The sequence below is a fragment of the Delphinus delphis genome, chromosome 17 (assembly GCF_949987515.2).
Source record: "Delphinus delphis chromosome 17, mDelDel1.2, whole genome shotgun sequence".
Lineage (NCBI taxonomy): Eukaryota > Metazoa > Chordata > Mammalia > Artiodactyla > Delphinidae > Delphinus > Delphinus delphis.
In genome coordinates, this window is record NC_082699.1 from 11810584 (window position 1) to 11835786 (window position 25203).

Consider the following 25203-nt stretch of genomic DNA (forward strand, 5'->3'; position numbering starts at 1 on the left):
GGTAAACTATGGGACCTGAAACGTCTTCAAGAAGCATGTGCTGAAGAATAAATGACAGTGGTGAAAATTTCCATTTGAATCCAAATAGTTCTGTGAAAATGGTAGATTTTGATCAAAGTCAATATCAATCTTCTAGTTTATATTTCACTTAAGGTGCTGGAGAAGAAAAAGTCTTTGCTGTTTCGTTGTGCCCTAGAGCTACCCAGGAGCGTGGCTGGGAGCTGTTCAGCCCCCTGTGGGTAGATGTCCTTGGTGAAGGGTCACTAAACTTGACCTTTAAGGCTTTGGGCTGAGACGCTGTGCTGGGGTGGGACTGGGAATCAACGTATATGCACTGTAAGCATAATACCCTACACAAAGATGATCCCCAAAATGAGAAGAAAAGTGATGTCTAACTATAAGTTCTAAAGCCCGCTTTACTTTACAAATGTGACTTTTCATTGCCTTTATTTATTTTGTAAGCTAAAATTTCAAGTCATATCCTAATTAAGACACTAATTATGCTGAGTAGTTTGCAAGTTTAATAATTACAACCTAAAGTCTTTTCATGTAATCAGTGTCTTCCTATTAATTTTGTTTTAATGTCATACAAATATTATTTTTTCAGCTGATTAGGGTACTAGTATGCTGCCCAAAGCATCTACTTCTAACTAAATTACACATTTGTATTCTGCAAGTTATTCAAAATGTATGAGCAGGCTGAAAATCCACTGAGAATATTATTCTTATATTCAGGGATCTGGATCAAAGCAGTGACAATATAGTGAAATTAAAAGTCAGTGAAGTTTAATAAAATTACCAACTGTTGAATCCATACGGTGCTTGACCTCTGTTGTAACCCTTGGTTGTGCTCTTGAAAACAAGGCTGAGCTAGAAGACCTCTTTTTTTTAAATATTTTATTTTATTTTTGAATAGATAATACATTCACCTGATTAAAATGAGAACACATAAACACGTATACAAAAAAATTCTCCCTCCTACCTCATATCCCCCAGGTTCCCTCCCCAGGGAAAGAAATTCCTGTGTACCCTTCTAGAGAGATCTTATGCTATATAAACATATAAAGAGACCTTCTGGTCTAGGCAAGATGGTACAGGCTTGTCTCTCACAGATCCTGCCTGCTAATAAGCATGATGAAAACCCTTGGAAATAACACAAGAGACAAAAAAAGAGAACCTTCAAAAGGTAGATGGAAGAAGAAATGAATTGGTTAGGGATCACAGGACCAAAGGAGCAACACAGTGACAAGGCATCTTACAACTCCACACCCAAGAAAAGGTAATCCAGGCCTGGCCTTTCCCAACACCCACTCTAGCAATGGAAGGCAGCCAGGTAGTCTTATTCTTCCTCTAAATTGAACTGAAGTCCTGCCAACAACTCTAGGTAATCCCAGCAGAAACAGCAAAGAGGACCAACTGAATGTCCGCCTAACAAGAGCCAGCCAGAGGACTTTCCCACCAGCCTGAGACTCCCCTCTCCCACCCAGAGATCCCACTTTACAGGGGAAATTAACAAGGGGGATTCTGCCACAACAAACACCCAGCCCAGGAAATGTTTTTGTCCCTGCAGCCTGGAGATTCCCTTCCGCCACCTAAAGGCACCAGACATCCAGCCTGGGAAGGCTCCTTTCACTTCCTCAACTAGTACCAACAAGCACCAGTAGCGGCCCCAGAGGCAGGAGACAAACCAAGCAGACCAAAATAGCACCATGGAGTTTCTGAAAACTAGATTGTCACTGGAACCACTGACCACAAAAGTAGGCTAGGACCTGCATGCTAAACCCAAACTGACTGACTGTCTATTAAAAGAAAAATTTAAATAGGACCCAGAGTCTCCTAACATAATAGCCAAAATGTCCACATTAAAATCACCCATTTTATACAAAGAACGAAGGAAATCCCAACTTGCATGAGAAGAGATTATCATCTGACTCCCACACAAGGTGAACCAGTTATTGGAATTATCTGAGTATTTTAAAGTAACCATCATAAAAAAGATTCAACAAGCAATTACAAATTCTCTTGAACCAAGTGAAAAAAATGGAAATTTCAGCAAAGAAATAGAAATTGTAAAGAAGAACCAAAAGGAAATGAAAGAACTGAAAAATGAGAGAAATAATATAACTAACTGGATGAGCTCACTAGTAGAGTAGAGATGACAGAGGAAAGAGTCAGTGTCCTCCTCAGGACAGATCGATACAACGTATGCAATCTGAACAACAAGAGAACATAAACTGAAAACAAACAGTCACAGGAAACTGCGAGGCCATAATGAAAGATCTAACACTTACAGCATTCGTGTCCTAGAAGGGGAGAAGAAAGAGAATGAGACTGAAGAGTATTCAAAGAAATAACCACCAAAAATTTCCCCAATTTGGCAAAACATGTAAACCTACAAATCAAGAAGCTGAGCGAGGGCTTCCCTGGTGATGCAGTGGTTAAGAATCCACCTGCCAATGCAGGGGACATGGGTTTGAGCCCTGGTTCAGGAAGATCCCACATGCTGCGGAGCAACTAAGCCCGTGCGCCACAACTACTGAGCCTGCACTCTAGAGCCCACGAGCCACAACTACTGAATCCCGCATGCCTAGAGCCCGTGCTCCACAGCAAAAGAAGCCACCACAATGAGAAGCCCACACACTGCAACGAAGAGTAGCCCCCTCTTGCCACAACTAGAGAAAGCCTGCACGCAGCAACGAAGACCCAACACAGCCAAAAATAAATAAATTAATTAATTAAAAAAAAAGAAGCCGAGTGAATCTCAAATAGTATAAATCTAAACAAGTCCATACTAAGACACATCATAATTAAACCTCTGAAAACTAAAGACAAAGAAAATAAAAGCAGACGGAGAAACAACACAATGCTTATATGGGGACAGTAATTCAAATGACAGCAGATTTCTCACCTGAAGTAATAGTGGCCAGAAAGGAGTGATACAACATTTTTCAAGTGCTAAAAGAACTGTGAATTCTATATCTGGTGAAAGTATACTTCAGGAATTATGGGGAAAGAAAGACATTCTCAGATTAAGGAAAACTAAAAGAATTAATCACTAGCAGATCTACTCAAAGAATGGCTAAAGGATGTTCTTCAAAACAAAGAAAATGATGAAGGAAGCAATCTTGGATCATCAGAAAGGAAGAAAGAACAATGAAGAACACAGAAATATGGGTAAATACAATTGACTATCCTTCTCCTCATGAGTTTTCTAAATAATATATGATGACTGGTATAAAAATTATAATATCATCTGATACTCAAGACAATGATGTTTAAAAGTGGAGAGAATAATGGGACCTAAATGGGAGTGAGCTTTCTGTACTTGACTCAAATTGGTCAAACACTGTTATCTGTAGACTGTGATAACCACTAAAAAGAATACACAAAGTAATACACTCCAAAAAACTAGAAGTAAATCAAGATGGAGTCCTTGAAGATGCTCAAATAACCCCCAGGAAGACAAGAAATGGGAAATGGAGAAATGAGAAACAGAGGAAACAAGCAGAAAACAAATAAATGACAGACTTAAGCCCTAACATATTAATAATTATATTAAATGTAAATGGTCTAAGTATGAGTTATATTTTTCCTTTCTTGTTATACAAATGGTGGTGTACTATCACTCCTATGTTGTGAGTTGCATTCTTCTCTTAATATATCTTGGAGGTCATTCTAGGAAATGATCATTTCATAAAAAGTTTCCATTTTTTCACATTGCTGTATAGCTTTCCATGGCAGGGCCGTCTCATGATTTAATCATTTCTCTATTGATAGATAGTTAGGTTGTTTTCCATCAAGGCTTCCTTTTTAAACCAACTTAGAGCTTCTCCGAGAGGCAAACAGAAAGTTTCCCATGGTCCCAGAAAGGTAGCTAGAGGTGGGAAGAGGGGAACTATCTTGGTGCTCCTGTCCACTTTCCAGTTTTGCTAGGTACCAATTCTAAATTCCTGAGCAAGTATCTAGTGGGCCCAGCTGGGTCAGATGCTCGCCCACGTCTACCTGGCTCTAACTAGAGATCTGGAATCGCAAATCCCCACTACCACTCAGCAAGGACTGTAGGATCCAACCCTATGGGAAGGAAAAGTGGCTATGTTCTCTAAGAGGGGTACAGAGTTGGGAAGGAAATTGTCAATATCTCTAGTCCTTTATTTTTTAAGAGAAAATACCATAAACAGCCTCACAGACCTATCTCAGTGCCTTCCTATGTCAATTTATAAACCCTTATCACAGAACCTTTCTGTCAATAAACCATCGTGTCTTCCTATATCATTGTTTTTCCTACATTACAAGTACAACCACACTTCGTTAGTCAGCTGATAAATTGGAGTCCCCAGCTATTTCAAAGGACAGCAGGGAGGATGACTGGAGGAAGGTTTCTACTGTGTCAATTCATAATGTACTGAAGCACTTGCCTCATTGAGATTTTGTAAAGAGAAAGGAGATCACTTTTTCAAAGCGCTTGGAGCCCTTTGTGGAAAATCACAGTGAAAATACCAGGTACTATTATGAATGGACAGATACTCTCATCCTTAAAAGTCTAAAATTATCCTGCCATTTGGTGCTACTGTTCAAAAACCATTTATCTAGCATAAAGCGAGTTTTTCCTCCATGTCAAAAGTGCCATAGCACAGAGTGAGACTCGTGGTGTGAGTCTTAGCCAGGGGCTTCATTATGGAATAAATCTGCCTCCCATATTACAGAGCATAATAATTCCAAGGAGTTTGAAGTCTAAGCCTTATTTAATTCAATTCTCTCATAGCTGGGTCATGTCGCTTAATCCTACCAATGTTTCTTCACAAGATGAACAAATATTTTTCCCCTATTCTCCCACTGCCTAAGAGTCTTTACTCCCCCTTTTCATGCTGTCTGAAGGAGACTCACTTGAGTTAAGCTTTTAAAGTTCAGATACACCTGGAATGGCTAAGAGGTTACCCATCTTTCACATATTTGCTGTAGCTTTAAACAGGCAAGCTTTCCCCTCTCACCTAATTAAAGCAGTCTCTCTGAGCCAACAGAAATTTTGAGTTAGGAAGCTGGCAGAGGAGGAGAGGAAGAGAGAAATGCTAGTGAATGGTGGGACAACTGGGGACATGGTAGGTTGCTGAAATAAGACCCTCAAAGATTATTTTCTACATAGCCCCCAATACCAGTCTTTGGCCCCTTTCAAGTGACTCGAGAGCTTAGGTTCCCTGTAAAGTCTCCACCACCCAAGTCCTTCTAGGAGGCTCCCCTGGGAGAGTCTCCCAGGACCCAGGAATCAGTTCATTCCCATGTAGCAGGATTGCTCCACCAAACCAAGTTTCCACCCTGTTGATGATATCTGCTTTGCCATTCACTCAGTGAGCATGTCCACGGCCACTGCTAGGTACAACTTGGGGCATGTTAGGCTCTGCTGCTGCAGGTCCCTGGTTCTCAGCTGGGTACAGCTGCTCTGCTGCTGTTCTGTGCTACTCTCCCAGGCCTGGCAGGCATAGCAGGTGCTCCTTGCTAACTCCTCAGTGCTCAAGTCTTCTGACTACTCCTCCAGGCCAAGAAGCTGCCTCTGCTATTTCTCTTGAGGCTCAAAGGAGTCATAAATGCCTGCTGGGCTGTGCCCTTGGGAGGTGGGGGGATGGATGTAGGGAATGGCTCCCTCGTTTTTGTGATACTCTCTTAGAGCCCCCAGTGAATGTCAAAGTTTGGTAGAAAAGCTTCCAGATTTTCTTGCAGATCACTTTTTCTATAGGACCCAGATACGTGCTCAAGGGTGAGTCAGAGACTAGCAGTAATGAGGCTATACCTAGAATCTCCACCCCCTCTGACAGATAAACATTTGTTCCCTTGATAAAGGGTCATGTTTATCATGTCTGGCTCTTTCTTCCCTAAGACAGCATCCTTTCCCAAAACACTCTGCAGTTCCCAGCCCACCCCCAGGGAGGCTTCTGTCAGGCTGCCCTACCAGTTTGTCAGACTCACCCAACTGTGACTGCTCCAGCAGGGTATATGGCTTAGACTCCTTCTGGAAGGCTCTCTAGCCCTGGGGGATTTCTGGGAGGCTGCCATCACCATGCTCTCAAGCATGCCCTGATTTGTTCAAACTCCCGGCCGTGCAGGGCAGGCTGTGATGGCTACAAGGTGCATCCCTACCATAGCCCTACAACAAGGCTACCTGACTACGTTCTCCTTAAAAACCCGAATTACGTAAATGCAGTTTGTCATTACCCTGTGCTCAGCAAGCACTTTAGGTGTGTGATTAGAGCCTTCTTTTCTTGATATTGACTGTCACATAAGAATCCTTCACTCCAAAATCAGTAGATTGTTGGTCTATACCTCATACTGCTATCTAATTATTGCAGAAGCCAGGAAGGCTGATCAGATCACTTAGCAACCACTGGTATGTTTAGAGTCTCCTACAATCGTAATGGCTTTATAGCAGCAACTCTTGTTTATTACCCAACAGATATTTATTGAGCACCTACTATATGTTGGGCATGGTTTTAGGCACTGAGAAAATAGCACTGAACAAAACAGACAAAATCCCAGCACTCCTGTAGCCTATATTCTAGGCTGGGGAAATGAGGGAGGCTTAATAATAAACAGAGAAGTAAAATATACGGTCTACCAGATGCTGGTAAATGATGTGGAGAAAAGCAAAGCAGTGCTAGGAATGGTGCTGGACGTTACATATTCTCTTTGAGGTGTTCCACACAGATTTTAACACTAAAATCCCTTGACTGCAGTGAACTCTAAGTATATAGTAACAGTCAAGAGTGCAGGATATGGAGTCAGAAAGACCTGGATTCAAACCCCTTTTCTTAGCCTCATTTTTCTCACAGTAAAATGCAGATAATGGTACTGACCTCAGAGGGTTGCTGAGGATTAAATGAGATGATACATGTGAAGTGTTTAGCCAAGGTCTGGCACATGGGTACTGGCTGCCACAAAGGATACATAAGGAGTGAGAAATACAGCCTTAAAGAATGGTATTCTTCAAACCTGGTTGGGGCATGGGTGCAAAGAGACTCTCTAAGGAATGTCTGTGTGTGTGCGCATGTATGTGAGAGGGCGTGTCCGTGTGTATATGTGTGTGTAAGAGAGTGTGTGTATGTTTGTGTGTAAGAGAGTGTGTGTATGGGGGGTATTTAGATTCTGTGACATTTAAATTCCACTGAACACGTTTAAAAGAGTGTAACAACTTATATTTTAACATGTCAAGTTTGTAATATGCTGACAATTGCACCCTTTGTATCTATTCACTTTTTTTTTTCACTGCTCCCCGCAGCATGCAGGAACTTAGTTCCCCGACCAGGGATCGAACGAGCCCATGCCCCCTGCAGTGGAAGTGAAAAGTCCTAACCAGTGGGCTGCCAGGAAATTCACATCTATTCACTTTTATCAAAAAACTTTTAGATACCAAGTTAAGATTGTGGAAGGAACAATTTCTCAAAATTATTTTAAGGAGCATATAAGCAGAAAGTTAGAATCTAATTGAGAGAGAGAGTGAGAGAGAAGGGGAGGGAAGGAGAGAGGCAAGAGAGAAGAGAACAAAAAAAGAAGAAACCCAAACATCATACCCAAAGTGATTACAAGGAACCACTGAGGTGGGTTTGAGGAGAGGGGCGTGTTGGGACCTTCCTGGAAGCTCTCTACACGCTCCATGGCCCACTGTGCTGTCCCATCAGAGTATGAAATCCTCAAAGGTTGTAATTCCCTCTTTCTTGCCTTTCCCACTCCATCAACTCCTTGAGGGCAGGCAGTATGCTTTGTCTTCCATTGCACTTCCAGTCCTAGCACCAAGCCAATATTTACCAAATGCAAGAATGAACTGGTCAGCAAATAGATTTTTGCCTGTGGGTTTTCTCCTTGATTATATTCTCAGCTTCTTTAGGACCATTTCTCAAATATTTGGTCACCTAGCTGAAGAGAGAGTCATATACTGACCCAGTACATAGAGAGGAGCAGATCAGCAAGGAAAGACCATAGTTTCAGTAGGGACACAGTACATTTTACATGGCTGTGGAGCCTTCAAGTGAGAAGTAGTTAGGGGATAAGGAAGGGAAAACTGTAGAAAATAGAGCCGGTTATGCAATTTAGAGAATCTAAGTCTTGAGTATTCAAAATCTCATATGCAACCTAAATGATAGTTTTTATTTACACGGATGTGTCCATTTTTGACGTTAGATAAAAACAAATTTAAGATGGCTGAAAGGAAGGCTGACTGGTTCCCCCGGTGTACGTGGTGCAGGAGCCTAACATAACACTGGCCGGCTGGATAAGAAATCAGATACAGATCGAGCTCTTCCTTAGGTCCTCAGAGAACCACAAAATCAAAGTGAACTGTTCTGTATATTAGCACCTGGGTCTCTGTGCCCATGGATGAGCTTAATTTCTCCTTGTTGACAAGGTACCAAATATCTTGGTTCACAGGGTAGCAGGGACTCAACTGATTTTTCTATTTCATTCAGTTTCACATGGAACTTTCTGGAAATTATCTTCCACCTCTGAAGAGGTGAGTTGCCTCAGAGTAGACTGAAGTGCGGCAATGCTGTTTTCACAAGGAGCAGGAAAGAGTGTCATTTCCATAGTGATCTGTGGCAACCCCCATCTGTGGTGCTTTTGCCCATCTTTATTAGCAATTACAGGTCATAACGGAGGCTGCTTATGAATAAAGTTTAAATGTCAGGGGAATGCACAGCTAATAAGAATTGTAAATACTTACAAGGCAAAGTGATGATTCAAGCTCACAAAATAAATTGAAATTAATCTCTATCAAGCACTAATTTGTTCCCTGAGTTCTAAAACCTTCCACTAAAAAGAAGAGTATATGAGGCTATGTCAGCGTTATCTTCCAGGTCAGTGCATCACCTCCCGTCTCCTATGGCAAATCTTCCACTTGATCCTCTTAGTTCTTCATGCAGCTTCTCCTTCAGTTATTCCTGGGCACTGGAATCATTAGGATCAATGACTTTTTTTTTCCACTCGCTCATTTACTCAATACCTATTTACTACTAGATACCTATTATCAATACATTAGACTATGAAAGATGAATATACATATCTATCTATATATCTACATCTATCTATACCCATCTGTAACCACAAACTTTTAAAGAGCTTACCTTATAAAAAGTTAGATTTAGTAAGGTTTAAAAGATACATACTAGAAGAAGACGAGCAAAACAAGGGAAATTGTAGTGAGGGGAATAGATTAACTTGAGCATAGAATTCATATTAATCATTTAAATGAAAGTGAATGCTTCCTGCCATTATTCATTCCTATCCCAGGCATTATGCTAGGTTCTGGGGATACAATTCTAAGCAAGCCATTGTCACTGATCTCATGTAACTTGAGGTCCAACGGAGGGGACAAAAAACAATCAAATGATGAAAAAAATGAGTGTATAATTACTGATGCGATAAAGTGTTCTGAAGGAAAAAGGATGGCTTCATGAGAGTATATAACAAAGCTGATCTGGACTAGGGATTAGAGAAGTCTTCCCCAAGAAAGTTAATGCAGTCTTAATTTTAGGACAATTTATACCAATTTATATAGTACAAATTATACCAATCGAAGAAAAGCCAGAAGGACAATCACAAGAGCCACAATGAGTCATTAATAACAAGAATAATAAAAGTAACCAGCATATATGGAATGCTTACTATGTGCCAGGCACTATGCTCAGTGATTTATATTCATTATTCAATTTAATTCTCACATCTCTGTATTGTAGATACTATTATTATCTTCATTTTACACTCGAGAAAACTGAGGCTTAGGAAGGTAGGATAAGTAGCTGTCCGAAGTCACCCAGCAGTAAGTAGTGGAGTTAATACCAGCATTTGGGTTGCCTTACTCCACAGCCTACCACTCTTAACCATTACATCTCTGGTTTTAGAATAGCTACCATGAATCCAAAGGATATAAAGGCCTGAATCTGAGTGACAGGCCACACTGAAGGATGGAGCAAAGATCAGGGTCTGAGAAGGAAGGTTGGGGATGAAATTTGGGGTTCTTAGGCCCAGGTTGAGATTTAAAGACAGCAGTAGTGAGAGGAATCCAGAATTAGCACAGAGCTGTAAGTTCCAGACAGTGTGGGGAAGTGGGTCCACTGTCAGCACACCCAGGAGATGACTGCACATCCCAGCTAATGTGATGTTTACTCTTATACTGGATAGGAGTAGCTTTTGGTATTTACTAGCAAAGTTCTAGATGGTTAAATGAGTCAGAGTTGCAAGGAAGTCCATATAGGTCCTAAGGTAATGTAAGGCACCTCTCTCTGGCAATACTGTTAAGTCCAACTGCTTCTTAAGTCATCTATTGATAAAATCATGGCATCATTCGGCACATTTTATGTGCCAGATACCCTGAACCTATAGCTATACCTGATGGACTAGGTACTTAGTAAATAACTGGTAAATAAATGCATGCATGAAAATTATAAATGAATAAATCAGTAAGAAAAAGCAATCCTTTTTTTTCTGGGTGCTTTAGCAATGGCCATCAAGCCAAATAACCTAATACAGTGGTTGAAAGAAATTATGTGGACATAAATTTAAACAACACTAACACTTTATCTCATTGAATATTGTTACATCTATTAGGTGTCAAAACATTGCTTAAATCTGCTTTATGTCCATCGGTATTCTTCAAAGAAAAGCATAAATAATAAAAGAATACTTTCAAAGAAATGTTTTCTATAAACTTTATACATTTTACTGGAATTGATATAGATACTAAACTATGGATAGGTGATGATATCAATGAAAATGGTAGAATAAGGAACTCTAAAAGTCTCCTCCACCATAAAAGCAACTAAAAATCTAAAAGATTTTTAGAACTATCAGAACTATCAGAATCAACCTTTTCAGAACCTGGAAAACTATACAGAAGCTTGTGGCAACTGGGGTGCACTTTTTTTTAAAGTTGAATCATGGTAAGAACATTGAACTTCATGGCATTTTAAACTGTCCTAGTCCCATACCCTGCTCCTCAGCTCAGTTGTAACCGTGAAAATAGCTGTCTGCATTCCTGGTACCAGTGGTACCAGAAGAAGCAGAAAAGACTTTATTTGCAAATAATTGTCATCAGATGATCTGTCTGGTAGCTCCCTGGAAGACCTGCTTAAAAGGCTTGTTTTATCCCACCTACATCAAAAGTTATCCAGTGCTATAAAGTTGCTATGAAAGGAGGGGGGGCATTTGTTTAAAACATTTATAGGCAAATTTTTAGTCATTGCTGCCTGAGGTAACGAATAACAGTTGGGGCAATAGTAGACTCACTAAAGAAACTTGGAAGAAAAGGCTGGGGAATGAGATACTTTGGGGAAGAAGGGCTTTGAAAAGCTCTGACCTATTCCTGGGAATCTAGAAACTACTACCATGCCCAGGCGTCTGCACACGCTCAGGAAAGACCTGAGAAAGCCCTAAGCTCTCACTTCTGGCTGACCTTGAAGAGCTGTGCAGGCAGGAAGTAAAGGCTAAGGCAGAGTTGTAAACTGCCTAGCTGAGTGCTGAAGGTGTGCCCTACCATACACACAGAGCCCACCTGCAAAGACTGGGTGATTTTGGGCTCCAAATGTGTGAGAAAATCTGTCTAATCTTTAGCTAGCCATTAAGCTAATGCAACAGAGACTTCAGTGGCCACACATGACTAAGAATACAGACTTTAACTGCGGCATGCAGGCTCTTAGCACACAGCAATGATGATCCCATGTACCACAACTAAGACCTGGTGCAGACAAATAAATAAATATTAAAAAAAAAAGAATACAGACTTTATAAAATTAGGTCAGAAAAGTCACTAAGCAAACAACTACAACAAGCAACAACTGAAAACCACAGGGAAAGAGGAGATTCTGAAATGTAGAGTTGCCCGATCATACTATTCAAATGTCCAGTTTTCAAAAAAAAAATACTATGCCATGCAAAGAAACAAGAAAGGCCCACATGCAGGGAGAAAAAAAAATCAACAGAAACTGTCCCCGAGAAAGCTCCAAATATGGACATATTAGACAAAGACTTTAAATAAGCTAAATATGTCAAAGGCTAAAGAAAATCATGCCTGAAGAACTAAAGGATAAAAATGATATCTCATCACATACAGAATATTAACAAAATAATAAAAATTATATAAAGGAACCAAAATAGAAATTCTGGAGTTGAAAAGTACAATAACTAAAATGGAAATTTTATTAGAGGGCTCAATAGTAGATTTGAGTGGGCAGAAGAAAGAAACAGTGAAATTGAAGATAGGTCAATTTCACTGCATACACCATCATGCATACCAACACATACATAATAAGAGTCCCAGAGGAGAGGAGAAAGAGAGAGAAAGGGGAGAAAAGAATATTTGAAGAAATAAAGGCTGAAAACTTTCCAAGTTTGATGAAAAATATTAATCTACACATCCAAGAAGCTCCATGATCTCTAAGTAAGATAAACTCAAGAAAATCTTCACTGAGACACATCATAAACAACTGTTCAAAGCCAAAAAGTATGTTGAAAGCAGCAAGGGAAAAGCGACTCATCATGTATAAAGGGTCCTCAGTAAGATCAACAACTGATTTCTCATTAGAAACTATGAGGCGCGAAGGCAGGCAGTAGGATGATATATTCAAAGTGTGAAAGAAAATATATGTCAACCAATAATTTCATATTTACCAAAATTATCCCTCAAAAATGAAAGTGAAATCAACACATTTCTAGAGAAATAAATAAATGAGTCATTAGCAAACTTTCCCTATAAGAAATTCTAAAAGGAGTCCTCAGGCTGAAATGCAAATACATTAGGCACTAACTTGAACCCACATGAAGAATTAGTGGACACCAGTAAAAGTAACTTCATAGGTAAATATAAAAGACAGAATTAATCTGTTTGTTTATAATTCCTCTTATTTCCTATTTTATTTAAAAAACAACTGAATACAACTCAACATCAAAAAAACAAACAACCCGACTGAAAAATGGGTGGAAGAACTGAATAGACATTTTTCCAAAGAGGAAATGCAGATGGCCAACAGGCACATGAAAAGATGCTCAGCATCACTAATAATCAGGGAAATGCAAAGCAAAACCACCATGAGATACCACCTCACACCTGTTAGAAGGACTATTATCAAAAAGACAAGAAAGGGCTTCCCTGGTGGCACAGTGGTTGAGAGTCCGCCTGCCGATGCAGGGGACACAGGTTTGTGCCCAGGCCTGGGAGGATCCCACATGCCGCGGAGCGGCTGGCCCCGTGAGCCATGGCCGCTGAGCCTGCTCCGGAGCCTGTGCTCCGCAACGGGAGAGGCCACAGCAGTGAGAGGCCCGCGTACAGCACACACACAAAAAAAGACAAGAAATAACAACTGTTGGTGAGGATGTGGAGAAAAGGGAACCTGTGTGCACCGTTGGTAGGAATATAAGTTGGTGCACCCACTATGGAAAACAGTATGGAAATTCTTAAAATTAAAAATAGAACTACCATGCAATTCCACTCCTTGGTATTTATCTAAAGAAAACAAAAACACTAACTTGAAAAGATATCTGTACCCATGTTAACTGTAGCGCTATTTATAATGGTCAAGACATGGAAACAACCTAAGTGTCCATCAATGGATAAATGGACAAAGAAAATGTGATATATATTCAATGGAATACTATTCAGCCATAAAAAGAAGGAAATCCTGCCATTTTTGACAACATGAATAGACCTTGAGGGCATTATGCTAAGTGAAAAACTCAGAAAAAGACAAATAATGTGTAATCTCACTCATACGTAGAAACTAAAAAAACCCCAAACTCATAGATACAGAGAACAGACTGGTGGTTGCCAGAGGTGGAGGCTGGGGCTGAGTGAAATGGGTGAAGCTGGTCAAAAGGTACAAACTTCCAGTTATAAAATAAATAAGTCCTGGAGGAAAATACAAAATAAAAAAAGCAAAAAGAATAGGCTATAAATGTTTTTAATAGAGATCAAATTGTCATAACTTGATGTTGTATGTGTATAATGCTTTGCCATTAATATTGTACAATGTGCTTAGCTATTTACCATAGGGAAAAAAAAGCATCAAATAATTAATAGTATAATAGCATTCCAACAAAGCTGTTAAGAAAGTGTTAAATAGCTTTGAAGCTAGCAATTCACGTATACATTAAACAAAACAAAACGAATTTCTATCTAAAGTAGTCACACTTAAAGAAACAACATAGAATTGTGGTTTCCAGGGACTGAGGGAAGGAGGAAATGGTTGTTGCTTAACAGATACAAAGCTTCAGTTTGCAATGTAGAAAAGTTCTAGAGAAAGAAAAAGAAAGAAAGGAAAGACATATATATGACACGACATGTGAGTTTTTAAAAAGAACACCCCTTCACAGATGATTTTTAATACCAGATGTTGAAAGCCACTGATTTAACTGGTGGGCAGAGGAGAAATGATAAGCATAGATGACTGTAGTAACACAGTCGGATTATCCACTCTGTTCTTGGTCCTTTTATGAGAAGTGGCCATCCTCTGGCTTGTAGGGAGTGAATCAAATCCTGTCTCTGATGTGTTCACTCTACACTCCAGTTCCTGCTCTTGCTTTCCCAGTTCTTTGTCTGCTCTATCCTTACTCGGTGTTTGAATAACCGCTTGCTTTTGGTGCACTGGTCACTTTGGATAAGACACACTCCTGCCAACCTTGGCCCTAAGGGACCCACATGTTTGTACTACCTTGCCTAGCCTCCCAGCCAGGGCAGGGGAAGAATCAGGAAAACATCCTAGAAGCCAAGAAAAAAGAAGGAGTGGCCAATAAACCTTGCAGAAAGGCCAAGTAGAATGAAGGTGCAAATGGGCCACTGGATTTTTCAGTTAGGATGTTGTGGAACGGAGAGCAAGTTCAGCAGAGACCTAGAAGTAGAAGTCAGATTACAGTGAGCTGAAGAGTGAATGGATATTGAGAATACAACCTTCCTGTGTAAACTACACTTTGAAGAAGTGTATGGGGAAGGGAAGGAGGAGATAATTAACATTTCAATAATTTGAAGGGGAGGGGAGGACAAAAAAAAATAGTTTCCCTTTTTAAAAAACAATTAGCATGGGCTTCCCTGGTGGCGCAGTGGTTAAGAATCTGCCTGCCAATGCAGGGGACATGGGTCCGAGCCCTGGTCCGGGAAGATCCCACATGCCACGGAGCAACTAAGCCTGTGCACCACAACTACTGAGTCTGCACTCTAGGGCCGGCGAGTCACAACTACTGAAGCCCACATGCCTAGAGCCCGTGCTCCGCAACAAGAGAAGCCACCGCAATGAGAAGCCTGTGCACCGCAACAAAGACCCAACACAGCCAAAAGTAAATAAATAAAATAAATTTATAAAAACAAACAAACAAACAATGAGCATGTTTGCTTGCTGAGGAGAAGGAGCTAATGAAGACATTATTGAAGATACTGGAGTTGGGGGTAGAGATTGATGACTGATGGACCAGGATTTAGGAAAGTGCACCAATAGAGTCTAGAACACACTGGCAAATTTAATTTTAAAAAGGAGAGGTTCTTCTTCCCTTAAATAACAGGAGGAGGGAAAGATGAGTGCAATTATGCAGAAGTACAGAAGTAAAAGGGTGTGAAGGAGTTTCTTTCTAATGAACTTTGAACCCCGTTTGAAGTAGGAAATGAGGTTTCTTGTGGAGAGGGGGGAAGCTGTTTGTCTTTATTGCCCCTGACTTGCATAGCTTTGCAATCTTCTCCAGCAATACTGCTCTCCCAGAAATGGGAGTGGAAGTAGTGGATAGCTAGAGTCATCTCCTTGGAGGTATGACAGGAAATCAGAACTTTTAAGGAAGTGAACAAATTGGTTTGAGTAGCACTCCTACAGTATGACCGTGAGGTTGAGTCCAAAGAGTCAAGGAAATTGATTCAGTGAAATTGACAGGCTAGAAGAATAGATCCTGGTAGTTTTAAAATATTGGTTTAGGGGGGAAAATGGGTTTAGGGAGGACAAGAAAGTGATCATTGGGAGCCCGACAAGGGCCAGTGGCTGGGCCTGCTACAGGTAATTACCAGGACCTGCTTGTAGCGTTGACATGATACACTATTACTGAGCCTGAGCTAGGAAGCCAGCAGGAGGAAGGCTTACAGAGAGCAAGTGCCTGCTGAGGGCTTTGACAAGAACCAGTGGCTGGAGCTGCTGTTGGAAGAACGAGACAAGGTTTGTAAAGCCATTTCTCCTACATCCTGGTCTTACGATCCCTTGATGCTCAGAGTTCAACAGAGATTGCCGGCTTTGAAAAAACAAGAACGTAAAAATTTCCCCAGGAAATGTACTAAGGTTAGAGGCACAGAAACTTTTGATGGGAACCTGGGCCAGATACTGCGATTTTGTATTATATGCAGCTCTCAGATTCTGGGTGAGCCGTAGGCTGTGGGGAAAAGGATTAAATATAGCACACAATCTTAGTGGCCTGCTGAAGGCTGTCAGAGGCCTACTGGTGTCCGAACTTCAGGTCTCCATCCCCTAAAGTAGTACTCTTATGACTGGTATAGACAAATACTTCTAATATTGGCCACATTTTATCTACTGTGTTTGCACAAATATTATAGTCTATCCTATTTTATTAGGGAGGGTAAAGAGCTGCTCTTAAAATTAGCCACAGAAAAGAATTGTAGTGATCAGAAAATGACCTAAAACAAAGCTCTATCAATTGGCATTTGAACTTTTCAGAAGTTTAAGTATTTTTAAGTCATATTAAAAAAATAAAAAACAAGCATAACGCCTCATGAAGTAAAAATTCTAGTAAAAATCTGGCAAGGGGGCTTCCCTGGTGGAGCAGTGGTTGAGAGTCCGCCTGCCGATGCAGGAGACACGGGTTCGTGCCCCGGTCTGGGAAGATTCCACATGCCGCGGAGCGGCTGGGCCCGTGAGCCATGGCCGATGAGCCTGCGCGCCCGGAGCCTGTGCTCCGCAACGGGAGAGGCCACAACAGTGAGAGGCCTGTGTACCGCAAAAAAAAAAAAAAAAAAAAAAAAAAAATCTGGCAAGGGATAATTGAAGCACGATGGGATCACTGTCTCAACTGCCACTAGGGGTCAGCACTGGACTCTCGATGTCATTCTATATGAGAGAAAGGACTGTTCTCTGAAACAGACCATCAGTTATGGTTCCCATCGTTACCTCATGCAATCTGTCTTGAATCTTGAATGTGACTGTGGATCCCAGAAAACCAGAGAAAACTTTAACAATTTCTGGGGCGAGCTGCTCAGATATTCCATCTGTACGTGTGAGGAAATCACAGGACTGTGTAATGTGGCCTTCAGAGGACCCTGGATGAAGCCTTGGTAGTCAAAGTACTTGAATCGTGCATTATGGCAGCAGGTGTTTCAGAAATAATTACACAGTAGGGGTAGTATGGGCATCATTACTTGCAATGTGACGTCAAATGGTGCCCTGACCTTGCTGTTCTGTCCCTTGACTCTACACTAATCCTGGCCCAGGGGCTCCTGCTTCCTTGAGTCCCACTTACATTCTCATTCCAGCTTTTTCTCAGCACCTTACTGTATTAAAGTGTCTTAGGAGGAGGGAAACTGTACTCAGTACCAACGTACGAAATGGCTGTGGGGGGTTGAGAGATTTGGCGGCTGGTCAACGGAAAACACATGACCGTAAGAGCCAGCAACACAGCAGGCTTTACTGGATGGTGCTTGAACAGGGTTGCATGAGAGGGGAAGTTCCTCACAGCATGAGACCATCCACAGGCTTATGGCATGGGGGTTATCATCAAAAAGGCAGGAGGTCAAGGGAACACCCAGGTGAGAGGAAGGTTGGAAAGGGGGCTTAGGTACCTAGGTGGTGTCACTCAGGAGCACAGTGCGGAGTCTCTGAGTCAGAGAGTTCCAAAGGGCCATAGCAGCTTGGAGTCTTCTAGCCACAAGGCTCTGTCTTGCCAATGGCCAGCAGATGTGGGGTGAGTCTTGCAGATATGTAAAGTAGACAGGCTCTGAATGGCTAGCAATCTGCTTGTTTGGGTTATTTGAAAAATAACTGAGGGAATTCCCTGGCAGTCCAGTGGTTAGGACTCTGCTCTTTCACTGCCGATGGCCTGGTTTCAATTCCTGGTCAGGGAACTAAGATCCCACAAGCCGCATGGTGTGGTCAAAAAATAAAAATAACTGAATGTATGAAAATTTGAGTTTGACACTGGCGGGCTTTTGAGCTAATGGGTCTCAGTCTGCAGTAAAGAAATAAACAATGTGGGGTCAATACACAGAGGCACTCTCTGGCTCATTCATATAACAGTGGTAAAAAGCTCTTTGTGAAATTAACATATAGTTGAAAGAAGAGAATATAAACATGAAAGATAACCAGGAATTTCTGAATCATGAGTTTCTGGTTATCACTGGCTAGGTAAAGTACCAGTTCTCTCTTCTGCTAAAAACTAGAAAAACTGAAAGGAAAATTATATTTATATATGTACATCTTAAAAGCATTTGAGAGTAAAGAATTGCTGCTTACTAGGTCATGATACGGGAGAAGAGAAGCTAAGAGGCTGAGCAGGACTCAGCCTTCAGAGAAGGGGGAAAAAACCAGGACCCTGGCCCCATAAGAATGGAAATCCTGCAATTCTCTTTAGACTCCAAAGTGCTGCACCCCAGGAGAAAGGGCAAAAATGGAAGTAAACCATCTGTGGTTAACAATTACTTTGGTAGTCCTCCATAAACCATATCTCCTGGTATTCATATCCTGTTTAGTCTTCTAGAATTTGGGCTGGCTTTCTGACCTGATTTAACTAACAGAATATGACAGAAATGATGATTTACCTAAATCTTAAAAAGGCCTAGCAGGTTCTACTTTTGCAATCTACTTTTGACAACATTTAAGAAATATGACTACCCTGAGACCATCACATTGTGAGGCATCTCACCTAGCCACGTGGAGAAGCCACGTGGAGGAGAACAGATTGCCCAGCCAACAGCCCTCGCTACGCTTCCAGCCACAGCCAGCACCAACTTACCAGCAGGTCAGTGAAGGCATCTTGGAAGCAGATCCTTCAGCTCAAGTTGAGCAGTTCCAGTCAAAGGCAAACAGAGCAAAGACAAACTGTCCCCACAAAGTCCTACCCAATTACAACGTGGTAGGCAAATAAATAAACTGCTTGTTGGTTTAAGCTACTAAATTTTACTGTAGCTTGTTACAAAGAAACAGATAATGGAAACACCACCCTTGTATGGACTGTAACTGAACTTTGAGCCATCTGGGTGACTGAGAAAATCTCAATTCCTAATATTGGATTAACATGATCCCAGTTTTGTAAATATCTCCAGACATCTGAAAGTAGGACATAAAAATTCTCTCTGGTATAACATCTTCTTAGTACTCCGATTATTCTTTATAAGTTTTAAATATCTGTCATACCAGAGATAATCAAGGACACAAGTTAAGACAATAAGAACAAGAATCAGCTGAAAGGAGACAACGGAAACAGAACTTCAGAAAACTCAGGTATTAGAATTATCAGATAAAGACATTAAAACATCTATGATCAAGAAGATAAAATACAAGATTGAGAATTTTCACAGAGAAGTCAAAATTATGAAAAGGGACATTCCAAATGTTTTAAATAAACATAAATTATACAACTAAAAAAAAATACAACAATGAAATTCAAGAATTCAAAGGCAAGGTTTAACAGGTCAGAGAGCTGACTGGACAACAGACCAGAAGAAAATAACCAGAAAGAATTACAGAGGACAAAAAACAAAACAATAAGATAAAATACATAGAGGATCTATTAAGAAGGTCTTAGATAAGTGCAACTGGAGTCTGAAAAGAAGCGTAGACAGAGGATAAGGGGAAAGCTATTTGAAAACATAATGTATGTGAATTTTCCAGGTTCATGATGATATCAATCCATATATACCAGAAGCCCAATAAAAGCCAACCAGAAGAAATAAAAGTCTATATTTAAGCACATCACAGAAAAACTGCTGAAAACCAAAGATGGAAAGCCCCTATGGAAAAGAACAAAAATTAGACTTACAGCAGAGTTTTTCAAGAGATAATGAAATCCAGAAGACAATGAACTGAAATCTGGATGAAAGAAAACGGATGAAAGAAAATAACTGATAGCCTACAATTTTATAACCAGGGAAAATACTCTTCAAAAATGAAGGTGAAATAAAGACATTTTTAAGCTAAACAAAAACCGTAAGAATTAATCATCAGCAGATCTACACTAACAGAGATACTAAAGAGTGTTCCTAGACAGAAGGAAAATGATCCCAGATGTACGGTCAGTGATGCAGGAAATAACTAATGGCAACAAAATTGGAAAATATGTGAGGAAATGTACACAAATACTAATTGTATGAAATATCATCATACGGTTGACCCTTGAACAACAGGAGTTTGAACTGCACGGGTCCACTTATATGTGGATTTTTTTCCCCCAATACCACAGTACTACACAATCCATGATTGGTTGAATCTTCAGATGTGGAACCACAGATATGGAGGGCCAGCTATCAGACTTGAGCATCTACGTATCTGGGTATCCACAGAGGATACTAGAACCAATTTCCCATGGATACTGAGGGACAGTTATATACTAATTGTATTAAATAATATTTTTTGAGGGCTTAAAAGATTTACAGAATTAAAGTACATGCTACCAACAACACAAGTTGGGAAGACAGTAATAGTGTTAGTGTTCTAAGATTTTTATATTGTCTTGGAGAAAGACAAAAGTACATTGACTTTAGACTTTGATAAGTCAGGGATTTTCTAATTTCTAGGGGAACCCCAAAAGGAATAATAAAAGATTGTGCATTTTCCAAAGCAACAGAGGGGAAAAAGTATAATAATGAAAAATAATCAATCTAACAGAAGGCAAGAAAGGAGAGGAAAAGAAAAATACTTTAGATGGGACAGAAGAATATAATGAAGCGGTAGATTTAACCTGTAATAAATCAACAATTAGATTAAGAGTAAACATAGACTAAATGCTTCAATTAAAAGAAAAAGATTGTCACTGTGAATAAAATAACCCAAAACTATATGTTTACAAAAGACACATCTAATATATAAGGATATAGAAAATTAGAAAATAAAAGGAGAGAAAAATATAGTCTATGTATAAGCCTACCCAAAGAAAGCTGGTGTAGCTTTATTAATATCAAAGTAAAGATGAAAAGTATTACTAGCAAAAAGAGGTGTATTTCATAATGATAAAAGTTCAATTCACCAGGAATATATAACAGTTGTGAATCTGTATACTTCTAAAGAACATGGCCTAAACTACAGAAAGCAAAAAGTGACAGAACTATAAGGAGAAATATGCAAACCTACAGTAATAGTGGGAGATTTTAACATACCTTGCTTGTAGAACAATAAAATGGCAAAGAATACAGAAGATTTGAACAAAAAAATTTAGCAAAGAAAATTTATTGTTCTTATATATGAACAAAGCACCCAACAGGTACAGAATACATATTCTTTAAAGTACACATGGAACATGTATAAAAACTGAACATATAATGAGCCATAAAGCAAATCTCAAATTTTGAAGGATTTAAATCATATAGAATATGTTCTCTCACTGCCGTGCAATCAAGCTGCACTGTAGTGAGAGCAAAAACAAAAAGATGGCTAGAAAATCCCCATATGTTTGAAAATTCAGACGCACAATTTAAAATAACTCCTGGGTAAAATAAACCACAATTAAAATTAGAAAATACCTAAAACTGAATGTTTCATATTAAAACTTGTGGAATGTAGTTAAAGTAGTACTTAGAGGGAAATTTACAGAATTAAATGCACGTATTAGAAAACTGAGTCCAGCAATAAGTAAAATAATACATAATTAAGTTGAGTTTATCCCAGGAACACAAGTGTCATTTAACACTAAGAAATCAATCACATTAACAGATTAAAAAAGAAAAAATGTATCTTCTCAACAGATGAAGAAAAAACATTTGATTGAAATTCAATATTCATTCATTCTTAGTGAATTAGTAAAAGGAGAAGGAAAGAAGAGTGTCTGCTTTAGTCACTCTTACTTGACATCATACTGGAGGTCTTAGCCAGGACAATAAGGAAAAACATAAAATGATATAAGAATTGAAATGAAAAAAAATTCATTATTTGCAGATTATATGATTGTATATGTAGAAAATGCAAAAGAACCTATAATTTATTAAAATTAATACATGAGCTTAAGTTTGTAGGATAAAAAATCAATATATAAAAATCTTTTACATCTGCAATAAATTAAGAAAAATATTTTCATATCAAAACCACACAAAGGGCTTCCCTGGTGGCGCAGTGGTTGAGAGTCCGCCTGCCGATGCAGGGGACGCGGGTTCGTGCCCCGGTCCGGGAGGAGCCCACGTGCCGCGGAGCGGCTGGGCCCGTGGGCCATGGCCGCTGAGCCTGCGCGTCCGGAGCCTGTGCTCCGCAACGGGAGGGGCCATGGCAGTGAGAGGCCCGCATACCACAAAAACAAAAACAACAACAACAACAAAAAAACAACAAAAAAAACAAAACCACACAAAAATAAGTTCCTAGAAATAAAGCTAATAAAATATATGCAGAACCTAAATGGTAAAACGATAAACTTTGAGTTCTAAATAAGTAGACATACCATACAAAATTAATCTATAGAGTCAAATGCAATTGTAATAAAAATCCCAGTAGAGAGAGAGAGTGTGTGTGTGTGTCTGTGTGTGTGTGTGTGTGTGTGTGTGTGTAAACTAACAAACTAGTTCTATAATGTATGTGGAAATACAGAGGGCCCAGAACAGCCACAGAACTCCTGAAGAACAACAATATGGAAGAACTTGCTCTTTAAGATACTAAGACATAGTTTAAAGGTATAATATTCAAGACTTTATTAGCCCAGAAGTAGCCAAATAGACCAATGGAGCAGAATAGAGATCCTATTTAAAATACAGGGAAAGGATTTTATCTTTTTAATAAATGATGCTAGGATAATTGGATATCCATATTTTAAAAATGAAATTGTATGCTTACTTTCTACCGCATTAAAAAATCAACTACAAATGGGTCATTGACTTCTATGTGAAAGGCAAATCTATAAAGATTTTAAAGAGTTTATAAGACAATATCTTCCCTAATTTAGGAAAAGATTGATTAATTAAACTAATTAAAATTAAGAATTTCTGGACGTACAGGTGGCCAAAAGCACATGAAAAGATGCTCGACATCGCTAATTATCAGAGAAATGCAAATCAAAACTACAATGAAGTACCACCTCACACCGGTCAGAATGGCCATCATCAAAAAGTCTACAAATAATAAATGTTGGAAAAGGTGTGGAGAAAAGGGAACCCTCCTACACTGTTGGTGGGAACATAAATTGGTACAACCATTATGGAGAACAGTATGGAGGTTCCTTAAAAAACTAAAAATAGGGCCACCTATGATCCAGCAATCCCACTGCTAGGCATATATCCAGAGAAAACCATAATTTGAAAAGATACATGCACCCCAATGTTCATTGCAGCACTATCTGCAATAGCCAGGACATTGAAGCAACCTAAATGTCCATCGACAGAGGAATGGATAAAGAAGATGTGGTACATATATATACAATGGAATATTACTCAGCCATAAAAAAGAAAGAAATAATACCATTTGCAGCAACATGGATGGACCTTGAGATTATCATGCTAAGTGAAGTCAGACAGAAAAAGACAAATATAAGGTATCACTCATATGTGGAATCTAATTTAAAAAATGATACAAATGAACTTATTTACAAAACAGAAACAGACCTACCAATATTGAAAGCAAACTTATGGTTACCAAAGGGGAAACATAGCGGGGAGGGATAAATCAGGAGCTTGGGATTAACATACACACACTACTGCATATAAGGTAGATAACCAGCAAGGACCTATTGTATAGCACAAGGAATTCTACTCAGTATTCTGTGATAACCTATATGAGAAAATAATCTGAAAAAGAATGAATATATGTATATGTATAACTGAATCACTTTGCTGTACACCTGAAACTAACACAACTTTGTAAATCAACTATATTCCAATAAATTAAAAAAAAAACAATTTAAAAAAGAATTTCTGTTCTCCAAAAGCTTCCATAAGGAAACTAACAACAACAAAAAGCCTTAGAAACAGAGAATACATATGCAATACATAAACTGACAAAGAATTCATATATAGAATACTATATTTTAAATCCTACAGATTCATTTTAAACATGAAACTAAAAACTGGTGAAAGACCAACATACACTTAAATAGAGGATATCCAAATGACATATATATCAGCCTCATTAGTAATTAGAATACAAATTAAACCACAAAGGGATACACACACACACACACACACACACACACACACACACACACACACACAAGCTACCAGACCATCAAACATTAAAATGTCTGTCAATACTAAATGTCAGGGAGACGTGCATTGGAACTCATATACTGGTTTCTTATACTTTCACTTGGGTGTTGCCTGAGTCCAAGAGGGCACAAGAGTTCCACTGAACTTCTACTATGAAGACATACTATTAAGTTCCATAGTTGCAATACTTGCCAAACACGTAGGGTTACTAGTCTAGGGTTTGTTTTCACCTGAAAACTGGTTTATAGCAGTTCATTTTCCTATCTACCACCAGTCTTCTTCCCGTTATAGTCAGTTTTTTTTCCTAGAAATAATAGTCTATATCTAATATGAGCTCAGATTTTTTTCTTTTTTTTTTTTTGCTACCTTTGTTGTTGATGATGCTGCCTCTGCCATGAGGGCACTTTTAACGGTTCTAGCATATAGGAAGAAACCAGTGCCTCACCCTCCCTCTTCTACTCTTTCATTTTAGGTAGCAGGTAGCTTTCTTCTGGGACTTGGGAGGGGCAATAAACTTTGTGGCTGAGGGAGTTTAGCAGAAAGTCACACAGCAATGGGGAAATCTTTGAAATAGGAAGCAATGAAAGGTAATTGGAGAAGGCAGCTAAAAATGTGTTGAGTGGGGGAAAGGCAGCTATAGATACAGCTATGTCATGATGGAACTTAGTCCCCTGAGGTTCAGGGCCAGCCTTTCCAAACAAGAAGGTCTCCTCTGACATTCCAACCCCATGGAGATAGATTTGGTCTTGAGCTGGGGCAACATGGTCAGAACTGGGTCTTAGGTGATTCACAGACTGGTAGAGAATAGTAGGTAGATCTCACCTGAGTGTTAGATGGTGTGAGAAAGAGAATTGGGCATTACAATTCTT

At 39.5% G+C, this 25203-nt stretch overlaps 1 protein-coding gene and 1 long non-coding RNA gene across 2 annotated transcripts in view; one reads left to right on the forward strand and one right to left on the reverse strand.

The window, feature by feature from the left end:
• The window catches only part of LOC138414313 (uncharacterized), a 119902-nt gene that overhangs the window by 49582 nt on the left and 45117 nt on the right, over window positions 1–25203 (reverse strand). The gene's annotated exons all lie outside the window — the stretch shown is intronic.
• Window positions 1–25203, forward strand: part of DNAJC5B (DnaJ heat shock protein family (Hsp40) member C5 beta) — a 47920-nt gene that overhangs the window by 2086 nt on the left and 20631 nt on the right. The gene's annotated exons all lie outside the window — the stretch shown is intronic.